The sequence below is a fragment of the Amyelois transitella genome, chromosome 11 (genome assembly GCF_032362555.1).
Source record: "Amyelois transitella isolate CPQ chromosome 11, ilAmyTran1.1, whole genome shotgun sequence".
NCBI classification, from domain to species: Eukaryota; Metazoa; Arthropoda; class Insecta; order Lepidoptera; family Pyralidae; genus Amyelois; species Amyelois transitella.
Window position 1 is genome coordinate 7,691,151 of NC_083514.1, and position 16,622 is coordinate 7,707,772.

The 16,622-nt window shown below is 33.6% G+C and overlaps 1 protein-coding gene across 2 annotated transcripts in view; it reads left to right on the top strand.

Annotated features, from left to right (window-relative positions):
- LOC106135153 (collagen alpha-1(XVIII) chain) overlaps positions 1-16,622 on the top strand; it is a 59,428-nt gene that overhangs the window by 28,871 nt on the left and 13,935 nt on the right. The window lies entirely within an intron of this gene.

Consider the following 16,622-nt stretch of genomic DNA (forward strand, 5'->3'; position numbering starts at 1 on the left):
ATAAATAAATAAATACTACTGAAGAAAAGTAAACGTCACGTCATTATCGTGGTAATTTTGCTCAAATTATTGTTTTGGTTTATGGTGTCACCAACCATAGACTTCATACGATTCCAGAAGGTTTGGCAGAATACCAGCTAGTCACCTCCAGACTTTGATTTTACGAGCAACTAATATTAAGAGTTACTTTCAACTTTTATTTCACTTTTAAGTTAAATATAGCCATTATTTGGTCTGACTCTTGAATAAATATCATCAGCAGAATGTCGTATGTCAGTAAATTTATATCACCTTTTCAATGTACGCTTGCCGTCAAAGACAAGTAGTTACAAGCAACTTGGAAGTCGGTGTAAATTTTCAACCGCAGATGTCACAGAAAATATAGCCGGCGCAGTGGCTTGCAAAGAACACACTCGGAAGATCGAATTCCGATGCGGACAAACGATATTAGTTTATTCTGAATCGATGTAAGATGTTGGATCTAATACTTTTCATCATAGCGTACTTATACTTAATTCTTCGCTACCTTAATCCACCATTACGAGGTCAGGACAGTAATTCAGTTTCCTCCAGTTTATTTTGCCTCTTGTCATATCACATTGCCATCCTATTTCACCCATCTCATCTCAGCCTGTGCGAGTATATACTCGTAGCAAAAAGTTTATCTTTGTTATAATCTCATTTTTCAACAACAAATCTCAGGGTGAATGTTCTACAAAAATGCTGTGAGAGGATTTGACAAAAGCTGCCTAGGTACCTAACACCAACTTATCTTCATAATTTTAACACTATATTATTTTATTATTTATGGAATGCAAAGTAATGTTTATTTTTCCACCACCAAACCTCAAAGAGTTAAAAAAATAACGATACTATTATCGCCCCTCGAAATAAGAGCTTACGTGAACCCAGCGTATTTCCAAAGGAAAATGTGCGCTTAGCCTATTTTAAACGTCGACTTTCCAGCTAAAGGAAGGAAGTAGTTTGTTCGGAATATTTGACATTTTTGAATTACAACTGGGACACACTCTCGATAGCGAATGTTCATGAAAATTTTGCGTTAGGTTTATTGTGTTCTAGCAACAAGTCTGGCCCGTCGCTGTTGTCTTCTAGGTTTAAGAGAAAGGGCATTGACTGATTGACTGATGTATCAAGGCACAGCCCAAACCGCTGAGTTTAAATACAGGAAATTTGGCATGTAGGTCCGTCCTATAAGTGGTCTAAAAGAACACTAAGAGAGGATTTCCCAAATTTCCCACGATAACTGATATAAGCGCGATCTATCGTTTCACGCAAACAGAACTTTGGGGTAAGCTAGTGGATAAAATATATCAATTTCCTGGTGTTAGTCCAGGTTGCATCCTCACCTTTCTGAAGCTCAGGTTTCGCCAGGATGATTTCTTTTACTGGTTATTTGAATAATAAAAAAATATATTTGAATTACAAAGCAAAGCTGTAACAAGAAAGCAAAGTCTGTTAGGATGGAAATTAAGGGAAGTATAACAAACCCGCCGAGCCTGAATATATTAGGCGACAGCTGAAACTAGAATGGAGAACAAAAGCGTACTATCAAATTGAGCAGTTAGAATTATGTACGGGAGCCGAGCATATCTTTTCCGAGTATTTCAAGCGACTGCCGCTTAAATTTAGAATTTATTTTGCAAGAGATTTATTTCGGTTTGGAAAATCCGTTACTTATAAAATTTGTGGGTTTATTTCTTCCTATAATCAATTAGGTTTTTGAAAACCAATCTGTCTAGCGTGACTTACACTCAAATAAGAATGATTAAGATTCACTGCGCTTCTTTCGCCATATTTAAACTAATATTAATGTAAGGTTTCCATTATATATTTCAATAAATGCGTTAATGTATTTAAAAAATAATCAACATTGTGGAAAACGAGGCAAAAACGACTAGACGCCAAATTTTTTTGTATACACTGATTTTTTAAACTCTATAGAACTAATTTGATAAATTGGAAATAGTTTACATTCATAGAAACCGGAAAAGTTGTACATTTTATTTTTATAATTTATATCTTTAAATCAATTCTAAACATGTAACTAACTAGAAAATTATACATAAACAGATAGTCATTAGTCAATTGGAACTCAAATCAAAATAACATTCCTATTTGTATTACACAACATGGAAGGCTATTTAGGTTCCATCTATCAACTAAGTATGAGTCACAGTTAGTAAGAAAGATGATAATATTAAACTGATTGACGTTTAACTGCACAAATTTAACTCCCGACAAGAGATAACTGAACTTCTGAGAAATTCTAATAAACTATGTATTATCTCGAATACAGACGATGTTTTTCATATTATTGCAATTCAAATTGTGATAAATATATATGGCCTAAGAAAAGATCAATAATGTCGTAAATAAAAAAAGTATATTAAAATAAAATGTTGACAATTCAAAATGATTAAAAATAATGAAGCTGATACATACTTTTCAAAAGGCGACAAATGTGTATTGATCGTTTGCCTACCACGCCCTAAGGGGTTTTACATAATACCCTATTAGCATATGATATAGATTAGTGAACGTAATGTGAACCACAATACTAATAGTACAGTTGAAGCTACCGATCTCAGTATAAAATAAAGTGTGAACAGAATATGATAACACAGAGTGGTGAGCGGCGGGCTAATGTTTGGTTTTGCACAAATAGAGACAGGCCTAATAAATTTTGATCACACGTCATGAAAGATTAGAATATATTACAATTTTTTTATGCGAGGCAATGGACGACGGACAGAAATATATCGAAGATAGGAAAAAGTGGAAAAAAATGTAGAAAAGCGGATACCGGGCCCCGACACAGGATGCAAGAGAGAACGCGAAGATGAAAGAAAGTAATGAATTTAACGACGAAAAAAACTTTTATTCATCGAGCAAAACCTAATCTGTGCTTGGTCATGGTAATCATAAAATATAGACTGATAAGCGTAACATAAAATCACACCTTTTTCCGGAGGGGTAGGCAGAGATTCCACCTTTTTGCCACGATCTCTGCATACTTCTTTCTTCGTTTCGTCCACATTCCTAAATAGACCATGCTTTATCTTAAATAGGAATATGCGTGCCGTAATTCCACTTCTAATCCCTTATTATTTGGCCCCTTGAAATATTATTTAACAGATCAGGCAATATAATATGTAGGTTAGATATAACATGTAATTATGTCGCTTCTCCGTTAAATTGAAGCTTAGTTCCGCTACTCACCACACGATCAATATTTGGTTCACACAAATATTTTAATATTAATTTGTTAATAGTGTGCATAGAAACATAAGGTCCACTCATTTCATTAAAATGAATTTTAAGTTCAAACTTTGTAACAGACTTTTTATGCAATATGGCCGATTTTGTGTACCACCTAAACGATGACATGAAAGACAGTTTTTATGTGCAATAAATCAATCCATCTGTTCATTTTTTAAATGCATATCGTTTTTATGTCTGTGTCTGTCTCTTAAATCAAATTTCCACTTGTGTCTTAAAAATATTAAACAGAGATGAAATTATGTCCATAAATAAAGTGTTATTACCCATCATATTAGTCTTAAAGCCTCATACTTATCAACCTCAAAAAGACTAAAAGACCACGTTCAGCTGCATGGCTTCATGAAATTGAGATTCAAAGTAACAGGTTTTTAGCCCATCGCCTTCAATAAGAATCCCAAGCTTTTTAATAATTAGTAACTCGAAGATACTATGTTTTATTTAAAAAGATTAAAGTTAATTTTCCATCATGATCTACCCAAGATTCGAACCGAGGATCTTTGGATTCAGAGGCTCTCAGTCCGACAATCTGTGTCAAACCGTCCATGACTATGGCTGTCGGATCATAAATATAACAACAGACAACTTTGCGCAAAATCTGGATTTTATTCGTATCCTAAGCCATTATAATCTCAGAAAGGTAAAGAATAACAAGTCAATGAAGATTCATGCTACGATCCACGCTCCATTAAAAAGGGTAATAACTGCGTTTTCTTTACGACAATTTGCGTGTTTAACTCACATTAATAAAAGTTAATTACAATAAGAATTGTGGCTTTTGTGATAACGCATTTTAAAGAAGTGTGAACAATAACTTAGTTCTGTAAATAGTATTTTTATAGTGTTTAGTGAACCAGCGTAATTATTTATAATTATATATTCTCTTTTTCTGAAATTCCCTTTGTTCTTTTTTATTTTAGGCTGTTAAAGAAGTAGCCAGTGGTTATTTAACTCGGATAACAAAGGTACAAAATTTCATTAAATTCGGACCAGCGGTTTAAGTGTGAAAACGTAACTGACAGATTGACCTATGCATTAATATTAGTGTAAATACTAGCTTTTTGCTTGCTGCACTATCTGTAACATATCTACAAACGTCTTAAGGCCTAGGCGAATGTTCTTTGATTTAGTCGGAGAAGGTTAGGTCAAGAGTACCCGAAACCGTCGAGCTTGCTTAAAGAGAGTTATGAATGTGAATGAAGCAAAAGGATTATGAAGGGATCCCAGGGAATGATATAGTCTCTGTCTACATCTTCAGGAAAGACGCGTAACTTTATGTATGTATGTTAGCAAATATCCTATAACACAATAATCAAACTCCCTTTGGAGCTAGCTCAATCTGTGTAATCAATCTTCTATATATGTATTTGTTATATTTACACACGCCCCGTTCCTCTTATTTGTACCACACTACAATGTAGTGAGACTGGTTCTACACTTCCTATCTAGCACTTCTGTTGCCAAATCCTATATTAAAGTAACTGTTATTAGTTCATAAGCATTTCATGAGCTTAGGAGCAAACACGTTTCGGTTCTTGAATGAGACACATGTTGCTATTTATGCCTTTATTGGACAATTTTGAAAATGAAATAGTCATAATGGGCTGAGCGTGGCTTACAAGCTTTTTCGAGACTATTGGTTGGTGTGGTAGTTTTAGGAGTATTCGTTTCAAAACACTGTTGACTTTGTCTCCCCCGTGAGAGATAACTTATTTATTACCTAGAATGAATGAGTTTTCATTTTTGCGTTTATAATATTATCATTTCAGATAATTGTATTAGTAGTGTATAAGAAGGTATTGATGGAACAAGTTTTATGGATTTAAATACCAAAGTCATTCAAAATTCCAAAACAAACACGTGACAAGAAGAAAAGACGTGTTTTCCAATTTACCTCAAATTAATTGCGCGAAAAGTATATTCCATATCAATTCCAAGCCATTTTCAATTTTATACCCGTGCCGTCTCAAAGCAAATCCAATTTTCTCCGTTTCTCACAATCGGATCTTATTTGTGGCTTGCCTTCAATAGACAATATTACACATACAATCTGGCCTTTCATGGTTCAATGAACGTGTTAGCGAAATATACCAATAAGAAAATTTATAGAATCCATTTAATTTTATTGTTATTCACATACCAATGTTAAGATCGCTTGGCTTCTTCGTTCAATCTAATTTTGACAACGATTTTAAGAGGAACTTGAAAATCAAAGAATATTTCGAAATTGACAATTTCAAATTGTATCTAACTTGATTAAGGCTTGATATAATTACGATTAAAATTATTAATACTACGATTAATTATTCAAGGGTTGAAAAAACATTGCTACGAATATCTATTTAATTATGTATTGCAAAGCTTTTGTAAGAAAATATTTTATAGATTCAAACCTATGGTAAGTTTGAGTCTATAATTTAATCTTAAAAAAGATAATGATGAAAGAATAACTTCTATACTTGGAATTCTTTTAGGTGATAAACTGCAACCTGACAGTACTTCTGATACTTCTGAATCTCAATTCCACCTTTAGGCCATCTAGCTAAACGTAATCTTGTAGTTTTGTGACTAGTAATTACTACCTACCTGACCTGCTCCAATGGACAATGAGGTGATTGTGTTACTATGATAATAAGTTTCTTTTAGCGACCAGTTTCAACCCTGTATTTTAGGCAAAACATAACGTCATTAACGATGCAATGCCGCCATCAAATTAATAACATTAGTATAAACATGGAGATGAAATAATAAAGTGAAACCAGCACAATTTTAAATTTGCTGCAGACTCCTGTATCACGCAATATATGATGAACCAACTTTAAAACGTTTCAACGTGATATACGGAGTAGAAATAAATCCAGCTTACCTATTATACTGTCGCTTTAAAATGCGGGGATCCTGAAAGGTTTTTTAGTTTGCTCTCTGTGCTATCCTAAATGGCATATTTATCGCGGGCTGTCAGCCGCACAGTACTTCAAACTGGCTTGATTTAAAATAGAATTTTCAATAATAAAACAGAAGTTCATTCCAAAACTTAAAAAGTTTTAGAACGCACCAGATTGAAATACGAATTTTTAACATTCGCGTTACATTGTACTTTTAAAAATAATACAGCCGAACTTGATAACTATGGATCGTAACATGATTCACAACGTTAGAGATAAAAAGGATGATACGTGCGCATTTACCTGTATTACTTATAAATAGTCTAAGTGATAATATTTGTCAATAAAGTATATAGTTTATCTCTAAACATAAAATACTTATTAAATTACTGTGTACACGTGTAGGATTTTTCTATAGGTACATAGTTACCGATGACAACGTCTGAAGGGAAGTGACAACAATTACTATTTGTTGCAACAAAAATATAACTACTGTCTGTATAAATACTGAATTTAGGCAAGGGCACAATGATATCGATTTTTCTGATTAGATCTTTGACGATATAAGTATTTATTGTTAAATATATTATTGTTGAGTATTAGAGCTAGTTTCAAGTGTGTTTTTGACCTGTATTTATTAAAAACTTCTCACATATGCAACCATATTTTGTTTGAATGCAAAAACAATAACTAAAACTAGCGAATCCTAATGTCGCCAAAATCCGCCATTAAATCAGGGTTATGAGTTCATTAAGGCAACTCGCAGTGCAGGATGTAACACGTGTAGCTGAAATATTGTTTATACAAATTCACAAGTTCGCTCTGTTCGCACCCAACTAATTGGAGTTTGAGATTATTCATGAGAGTTATGTAGTTTGAGGGCCTTTGCACTTTTTGAAAAGATCGCGTTAGACAGACTCATTTTCAAAACGGACATTTAGCAATACCGTTTAGACAAGACTGATAGATACAAATAAATAATTCATATCAAGACTTCGGACCTCCGGTCTTGACCGAAAATAATCTTGACAAAAATAAAAAAATATCACGCGACGCTATCAATCAAAAACAGCGAAAAACTTAAATCGCGCAAGCAAAGATTTCACAAATTGGAGCTATATATAGTGTGGTTTAGTGGGAGCGGTTCCCCAGGCATAACACCTAGCCTGGCGGAAGATCTTCCCTTTGGTGGCGGTCGAGCCGAATCATCGCTCCCGCTACACAATAATTTCCAATAACCAGGCACGGCAAAAGGATACATATTAAAAAGTTATGACGAACGTAAATACATTGTATCAGTTAAATAACGAGTTACTCAACAACAATAAGTTATGGTTACTTAAAATGTAATATGTAAGTACCACTAATATTTCTTCCCTTTACGAAAATTGCATCGAAATTTCATAACAACTGTAATAGCAACTACAATAAATAGCAATCCTTATAATCATGTCAGTCCAAAGCTCTGGCAGATAAAATAAATCAAACGATCGTTTTGCAATAAAATTTTAAATTTTTAAAAGCGTATTTATACAGTGAATTTTTTGCTTACGACGATTTCCAACACAAAAATTTAATGGAAAATGATTGTAGTTTTCTATTTATTTCGTTTTCGCATTTTAATGCCATTTGTAGAATACGCAGATTTAATGCTGAAAACATGTCGAGGCTGGACACAGAAAGTATTATATTGCCTTTTTTTAATTTCTTAAAAAAAGCAATATAATATTATGAAAATCCTATACCAGGTAGAGCAATTCAAGTGAACGCAGACCTGACTATGCATTGCACCACATTCGCCGCAGTGATATCAATATACATATATTATACTCATAAATTACTCTTCTTATGTTCGCGTTATTTCTCATTTCCATACATTTTAAGTCATGCAACGCGAAGGTTAAAAAGTATTAATTGAATTCTGAAAATCGTGACTAGGACAATAAATAATAATTATGATTAAATAAATTATTCTTATTATTAACAAAATAAATTAAAAGTACATTTTACCCTGGGTACTTTTATCTTGGGGAAATTTACTGATCCCGTGGGATTTGCGGTAAGTGACATGTGCCGTGTGGTTTTCGGCACTTTAGAATAACCCCACTTTAAATCTTTTCCATGGATGCCGACTTAGGAATAGGCTTTTAAACTAGAAATTCCTCTTGAAATTCCTCTTGAAAACCTGTCACTATTTAAATTTTAATTCCATCATAAAACGATTCAGCTGAACGTGACCTTTTAGTATTTTCAAGAATGTTGGTCCTGTCTACCCCGCAACTATATGTAATCTTCACATACTGTTGACCAATTAGAGCCGTGAACGAACAAGCTTTATAGAGTTGGTATCAGATATCATAGTAAGTTATTCAAATAAAATTACAATTACCTATATTTGAATAGATAAAAGTTTTCAACGATTTAAAAAGTCCTCTTCCATCTTAAATCTTAGTCGCTTTCGAACACTACACGTTAGGTTCACGAAGTTCTTAACAAATTGTAGTGGGCAAGTTAAGTCACGTCGTGTGGGTTGGACAGAAAAACTTGGATCGGTACCTCTGAACAAAGCGCATATAGCTTCAAAGTTCGAACAGTTTTTTGTGTGGTCCAAGTTTTAAAAAAAAGGCGAAATCTATACCATCCATTCCTATTTCGAATATTCGAAGATTCTAGTTATACTTTTCGAAAGGAACCTTTCATAGTATAGAAGAAATAAAAAACAAATTACGCACGCAATGCTATAAGCCAAAGCTGTCTTATAAATTTCAATAATTTTGCATTGATTTATTGACATCGTCTTTACGGGCAAGTAGCAATATCAACTTATTTTTTTTTTGGAAGAAAAATAGTTATGATATCGCAATAACCTCATAATTATGATTATTTTCTTTATTTGGTCGAGGAAAAGTTTATGTAAATATTATGTCGGAAGATACCCTCCCTGCCGAGGTATTCCTCATAGCGCACCTATTTTTAAGCGCACTTAAAGTTGCGCACCCAAACTATTCCTCATAGCGCACCTAAAAGGTGCGGTAAAGAAATGAAATAGAAATATTATAATTTTATTCCTCATAGCGCACCCATGTTTAAATTTTGAATAGTGATGGGCACTATGGTTGGCGTGGTATTTTTTTAATTTTCGGATATTATATTATTAACTCAGTAAGTTTCAAAAATTAAGCATTAAGCAGAGCGCAACGCACACTATCACTATAAAATATTTTAGTAATGTGATTTGTGATTTCTGTTCGAAAGCTTATTTCATTTAATTATGATTTACTTTGCATTTTAAAAGCGACCATAAGTAAAGTTATTATAGAGATAATTTACAAACACGAGTTAAAAAAAACAATCTGTCACACGTAAATATAATAAATAGAGATCTGTATTTTAACTAGTATTTGTAACTATATTTTGCTTATTTATGTTTTATTCACTACTTTCTACCTACTGGTGCTATGATTTTTTAGTGAAATTATTGTCCCTATTGGGAAATCCATCTGTGATTGTTTATTGTATTATTTAGTTAAGCAAGCATTTTCAGGGTGTTAAGACTAATTATAAATTATACTGTGATTTAATGTACCTATCTTTAAATATAATCAATACTTTTAAGACAAAGAAAAGACAAAAAATTTTTAGATATTACGTATATAAGATTTAAGTGATTCTGAATCAAAGTAGTTTAATGTAGTAGTACCTACAGAAAAACTATACCAATTGTAACAAAAGTAGGTAGGATATTTAATTTTTACTTATCATTTTTAGTGTGGTAAGGATTAATGATTTAATATACACTCCGTACTTGTGTGAAGTATAGGAATATTTGAATTTATTGTTTTTATTTTGCTGTGAGTTAATTTTATTAAACATAAAAAATATGCTATTTATCAACATGTTTTTTATATCTTTCTACGTTATACATTACATTAAACACAACATAAATAGCACATTTTTTGTATTAGAAGCTTTGGACTTACCGAGAACTTCACTATTAGCGAGACAAGTTATTTAACTTGACCAGACATATCCTGCAAGGGACTGCAATATGCTGATAATGATAAAACGTAATCCTTTTCAAGCTCAAATGTAAGTGTGAAAAATAAATCATAATTTGTTTTAAATGAGTAATCTTTATAAAGACACTCAAGACCCGTAAGGCAGGTGTTCTAGTTCATCAGGTAATAAGTTGCTACATAATACTCGTAGCAATCAGAACTCATAACCAAAATTCTGTCGATATCATATATTACGTTCCCTGCATGCTCCTCCCTATTTTTCACCATGGGTGCGCTATGAGGAATAAAATTGTAATATTTTTATCTCATTTCTTTACCGCACCTTTTAGATGCGCTACGAGGAATAGTTTGGGTGCGCAACTCTAGGTGCGCTTAAAAATGGGTGCGCTATGAGGAATACCTCACCCTGCCACGTGGACGGGTAAATTGCTAAATAAATATTCGTTTTCGATATAGGGTTCAGTGGTTTTATACATTGATTTCTATATATTTACGACAATCTTAATAAGACTTCATGATTAAACGAACAAATACAGAGTTTAATTACTTGATGATATTGAATAGGTATATTATTTGTAGTGTAGTAAGTGAAACTGTTTTTGATTTAACCATGCCCGTTCTGCATGTTCTTAAGATTTGTGGATTACGACAATTTCGTTATTAGTGTACTGAGACACATGCGCTGCGTACCACAGATTGTGTAATTTCAGTCTTTTCAAGACGGATAGCTCTGTCTAGCCCGCAATAGATATAGACGTAACTATATTTTATGTTACCAATTGTAATAGAATTAGAGATTTTAACCTATTATTAATAAACCGGGTATTAAACACGTATGTAACATACCTTTATTTTATCTCGGACGTTCCAAATTATGTTGCAATGATCCGTGGTCACCGAGCGACTCAAAATATCTATATATAAAGGTGCTTTACTTTTACTTTAATACCCGTATTATTTATAAATGGTAAAAGAATGGTAAAAATAATCAAATTTTGAATTTTGAAACTCTCTCAGCCGCATGAATTCTACATTTCGTATTTCCGCATAATCTCTTGAATTGCACTCCGAAGTTAAGAAAGAGACCAAACGGCGGTTTGGGACTCTTTCCTAAGGATTTCAGTTGGGTTTCTCAGCAAAGTCCGTTCGGTTTTTGTGAGAACTTTCTTTGGAGAGGGCTTTAAGATATACAACTTGTTATATTTGTTTGTGCTCTTTGCTACAAAATTACCTTGATATCTCAATTTTGATATGCCTTTGAAACTTGTTCTCGATCAAAAGATGTTTGATAAGTTTATGATAATTTAACTGATAGAAAAGATTATATCTAATGAATTTCCGAATTGGCATTGAATCAAAATGCTATGAAGTTCCTTGATGATTATTCAACAGCAGAGTGGAATAGGAGGATCTTTAATAAGAGGACTATCTCTTGTGAATGTTGTAGCCCGCCTATGCTAAAAGGAAAAGGAATACCATTTTAACCGTGATTTGGTTATGGTGAACCAACAATGCTATAATAAATTATTATTTTATAGGGTAGACAATTTACAGTCAAAATGTGCAAAAAAATGCCGGCACACTTTGTTTATTTCTCGCTATCAGACTAGCATGTCACCAGACAAGTTATTATAACCTAGATAAATCCAATACAGCCCCAAGAAGACCCGAACACAACTTCTATCGTCGCCTGAGTGGATCCAGGGATCCTCCTTAAATTTGCCCGGGTTCTCGGGCGCAAAATCCAATGATTTACTGGGCTCAGCCTTATCATAATCTCGCACGTCCCTCATATTTTACGCTGAGTTAGTGCCGCACTCACTAGCAAGCCACTATTTTCACTGTTCAGTTCAAGTGTAACATTTTGGTTGTGACTGCTTAATTTTAGTATTTATTTGTATTCATTTTGACGATTCTTGTTTAGCTTTTAATACTAGCCAACAGTTTTAAAAAGACTTGTAGGCTACATTTAGCTGTTTAACTTAATGACAGAACTGTCAAATAGTGACAGGTTGCCAGGCCATCGCCTAAAAGAATCCTGAATTTATGAGCCCATCCCCTAAACGCCTTTTACGACGTCCATGAGACAAAGATGGAGTGGTTATTGTTTTTTCTATTGGTGACGGGAACCACCTGGCACTTGCTGGACGGCTTTTGATGCTACGTTAAAAGAACATGTTTGTTAAAATATGGCTAAGGTGCAGAATGATGGTGTTTTTTGGTGATTATAGAAAGTTTTCCCAAAAGTACAGGAAAGATTTTGTTGAATCTCTATAAGTATATTTTGAGAGACCTAAATAAGAATGTTGTGCAGACATTAAAAAAAAGGTTCTATAAAAATCGTTGCCCTAAAATTTTTTCGTGCCTCATACTAACAGAATACTAAATAAAGTGTGACAGACAAATAATAGTACTGTATAAAAACAGTTTCAGTGGAGTTTTGAATACTAGTGGAAATAAACAAACTGAAACAAACTCGACGTGACATTCATTTAGAGAATGTTTTATCTAACTTAGGAATAATATTTTATGCTGTGTATTTTTTTTAATAATAAAAAGAAACATTAGACTCGTTATATAATCATTACCTTCCTGGAGTTTTTCTGTGTTACGTCCTTCGCTTTCTGGAGACATTTGGAGTCCATGACCACAATCCTGGATCAGAGTACTCATTTTTTTATCCGGTAATTTGTGGTTAAATAAACTTCATTTCTCAAAGAAATTTACATTTCACTTACAGAGAAATCATTTAAAATAAATATGTACATTTGTTGGTGTGAGCATTCAAATACATATTTTAATAAAAATAAGTCGGCAGTTGCGTATCGCTGCTTACTTACTAAACATTTAACCGAGATTTACAAGACTGGAATGGTCACTCCTTCCTCCTGGATTTAGTCCCGATTGCAGCCTCACCCCTCTGGGGAGGAGCCCGGGGTATGCCTTTGACCATGGATCCTGGATTGGGTAAGTTAGGTTTTTACACGAAGCGACTCCAATCTAACCTCCGCAACCTTTGCAAGTAAACCTGACCCACATTGGATCGATCATAGTGACTCATTCAGTTGCCTGAATGTGCAGATTTCCTCACGATGTTTCCCTCAAAAAAGAAGAAGAGCATTAATTAGTATTCAAACTAATGTACATAACTTTTAAAAGAGTCATTGGCACCTTACCGATTCGTCCACCGACGCTCTGCTCGAAGACTCGAAGGGCCACGTTAAGCATTATTCCAGATATTCCATACATACATACATACATACTTAAAATCACGCCTCTTTCCCGGAGGGGTAGGCAGAGACTACCTCTTTCCATTTGCCATGATCTCTGCATACTGCCTTTGCTTCATCCACATTCATAACTTCATGCAAGCTCGGCGGTTTCGGGTTCTTTTGACCTGACCCTTTACCATGTTTATGATATTCCATGTTAGGAGTTATTCCATCATAAGGCCATGTAGAAGAACTGACAAATTGCTAATGACCTAAAATAGAATAATCTCATCTCGTCTTTCTCTTGATTGCCCCAATAATCTGCGCGGGAAGAGATGTAACTGGCACACACATTGTTCGTGTTTTTTTTTCTACACGACTAAACCAACACGAAAAAAAAATTGGATTTTGTGTTTACTACTGTGTGACAATTCATAAAACCAACTACAAACCGACGCAGTAACCCAACGAAATTTCTTTTATTGTAGACTGTGGCAGTGGCCGAGTATGAAATATACACATACTACTCGCAATATTTTACTCACATTAGATGTATTCCAAAGATAAGTTATGTTTTCCATTTCGCTATAACACGGTAAAATAAAAAAATTAAATTGTTTATATGTTCTGAACAACATAAATCAATGAAAAATAGGTTTTTACTTTGTATTGAAGGTCTGAATTGTCGATTTTGTGCACATCTTGCAAGGTGTTAGTAATTACTTATTGTTTTGATTTATGATTACCTATATGCAAACATTGACATACATGCATAAATCTATGGACGACCGTTTTCCATGTTCAAATGTTACAAATCCACCTTCGCAACCGAAACGCTAAACCAACATAAACCCGTAACTTTTTACTTCACCGTTCCTCTGTCACTAACTACGAAACGTGCAAATTAGGAAGAAGCGGCGAAACAAATGAACAATACAGAAAAACTTAGGCAAAAACAGGCGAACCCTTAAAATCCGGAAAGCGGTACAAGCCGAAATGAGCACAGCTACACTTTAGAGGAATTCAGACGTCAGCCAAAGTGATGTATCTCTACAATATACGACTGTACTTTTTGTAAAAGTTTACAACTTCACGCGTGAAATTTACGGCGGGCTCACTTACAAATTAGCCTCCGCTTTCGAGATATATATTCTATGGAGGCATACCGCGTATAATTTCCCTTGGCCTCATATTTTTTTTGTACAATAAAAATGCAAAATTTGAATGAGATTTTCGTACGGTGCGCTTTGTACTCATTTGCCGACGGTATATTCAAAGTTCTTTCTTATTCAGAATTTTCTTCGGAAATTTTTACTCGACCAAACATAACGCGTTGTAATAAAACTCAATTTGGCTTATTTCACACGTCTACGTTATGAGTTATGAATTACGGATGAAATATGAAATTCAAATGCATTCATGATGTTCCTATTGTTGTAACGGTATGACGCATTTTCACGCTATTCTATTATCGTGCACTAAATGTTTGGGATTTATTTTAAATCGTAATCCCATTAAATTGAATAAAGTGTTATGTTCGGATAATTTAATAATATATGAACATTGAACAATGAAAATCGTGTTATCATAAATTATTTAATACAATGCTTGTCACAACTGCCGCAGAGAGAGATTTTTCAAATCAAATGAGGTGTAATCGATCTTAGCACCAAATGGCTCTAGTAATATCACGACATAGTACATACATATATACATATGTCTGTATGTATGATGCTGTATGTATGTATGTTTGTTGCCTAGATCTTTAAAACTAAACTACGGATTTTGCAAATTTTTTTAAATAAATATAGGGATGCAAGAGGGCTGTTTATATATGTAAATGCTACCCATACGAAGCCGGGGCAGGTCGCTAGTTTATTATATATGTATATAACAAGTAAAGTTTATTTGAACAAAAATGCATCAAACCAAACGTTAATTTTATGTTTAATGTTGTAAATTAATGTCCTATCAATGTAATATTATCTTTACATCTTAATGACGTTCTACTCGTACAATATTACTTCCTATCGTAATTGCAATCATGTACGTTTACATAACCTGGTTTATCTTAGCGTAATTATTTCTGCATTGCGAACCCAATTTCCAAGATTAATATCAGAAATTCGATGTCCGAAAATGTTCATGAGGTCATCAATAACTTAGTAATTGAATCTATTGCGGAAACCATGACCCAATATAGTTTATTAATAACTAAATAAGGAAATTATTTGATTATAAACTAAAACTATAAAAAGTAATTTAATACAAACTAGATTTACAAATTTGCAGTCCCTTCAAGGCATCAACCTGCAGGTGTATTCCCAGAATGCAGCATTGACATACTGAATGGCAATGCTTTATACGCTAACAATTTAATATTATTCGTACGTAGATCAATATAAGACAGCATTGGTTAGGAATCAAACTTATATGCGTTACTCAGGATAGTGTTTTTGGGCATGACTAAAGTAGACTCAGTGTATCATACTATTTAGGTGGATAGCTTAAACACTATACCACCAACGCATTAAGCCAGTAACCATGGAACAAAAAAAAAATTATGCCAATGATAAAAAAATTGTTGCAAAAAAACTTCCCATATTTTGTTCGAATTCAGAAAGCTTCCCACTTCTACGCTTAGAAATGCTCTGTCTCGTCAAGTAGGTACTAAACTATGGAGTCTTCCTTTAGGCGATGGGCTAACAACCCTGTCATTATTTTTATTTATTATTCATTATAAAGCCATACAGCTGAACGTTACCTTTCAGTCTTCTAAAGACTGTTGACTCTGTCTACCCCGGAAGGGATATAAACGTGATTATGTGTATAGAGACTGTTGGAGTTAACTACCTCATTAAAGACATATACTTGATTATATATCCGTATGCATGTGTAAAAAATAAAGCACTGACACAAAAATTAGTTTGCATTCATATACAAACTCGAAGTACAGAAAATTGTGTACTGCGTTGTACCGACTCATAAATAAACCTCCCCACAGAAGGAAGTTAAAAGATACAATGAGACGAATGGTCCCGGTTTATGCCTTACGTTTCTCGGTTAGGTAATATCCGCTATGTCATAACTTCGCAGCTGCTTCGGATCTACGGGATTCGGGAGTAAGAAGACTTATTTATTATTCATTGCAAAAAAAAATAAAGACATTACTTTAGTTTGTAATAATGATGATCTTTCTTTTTTAT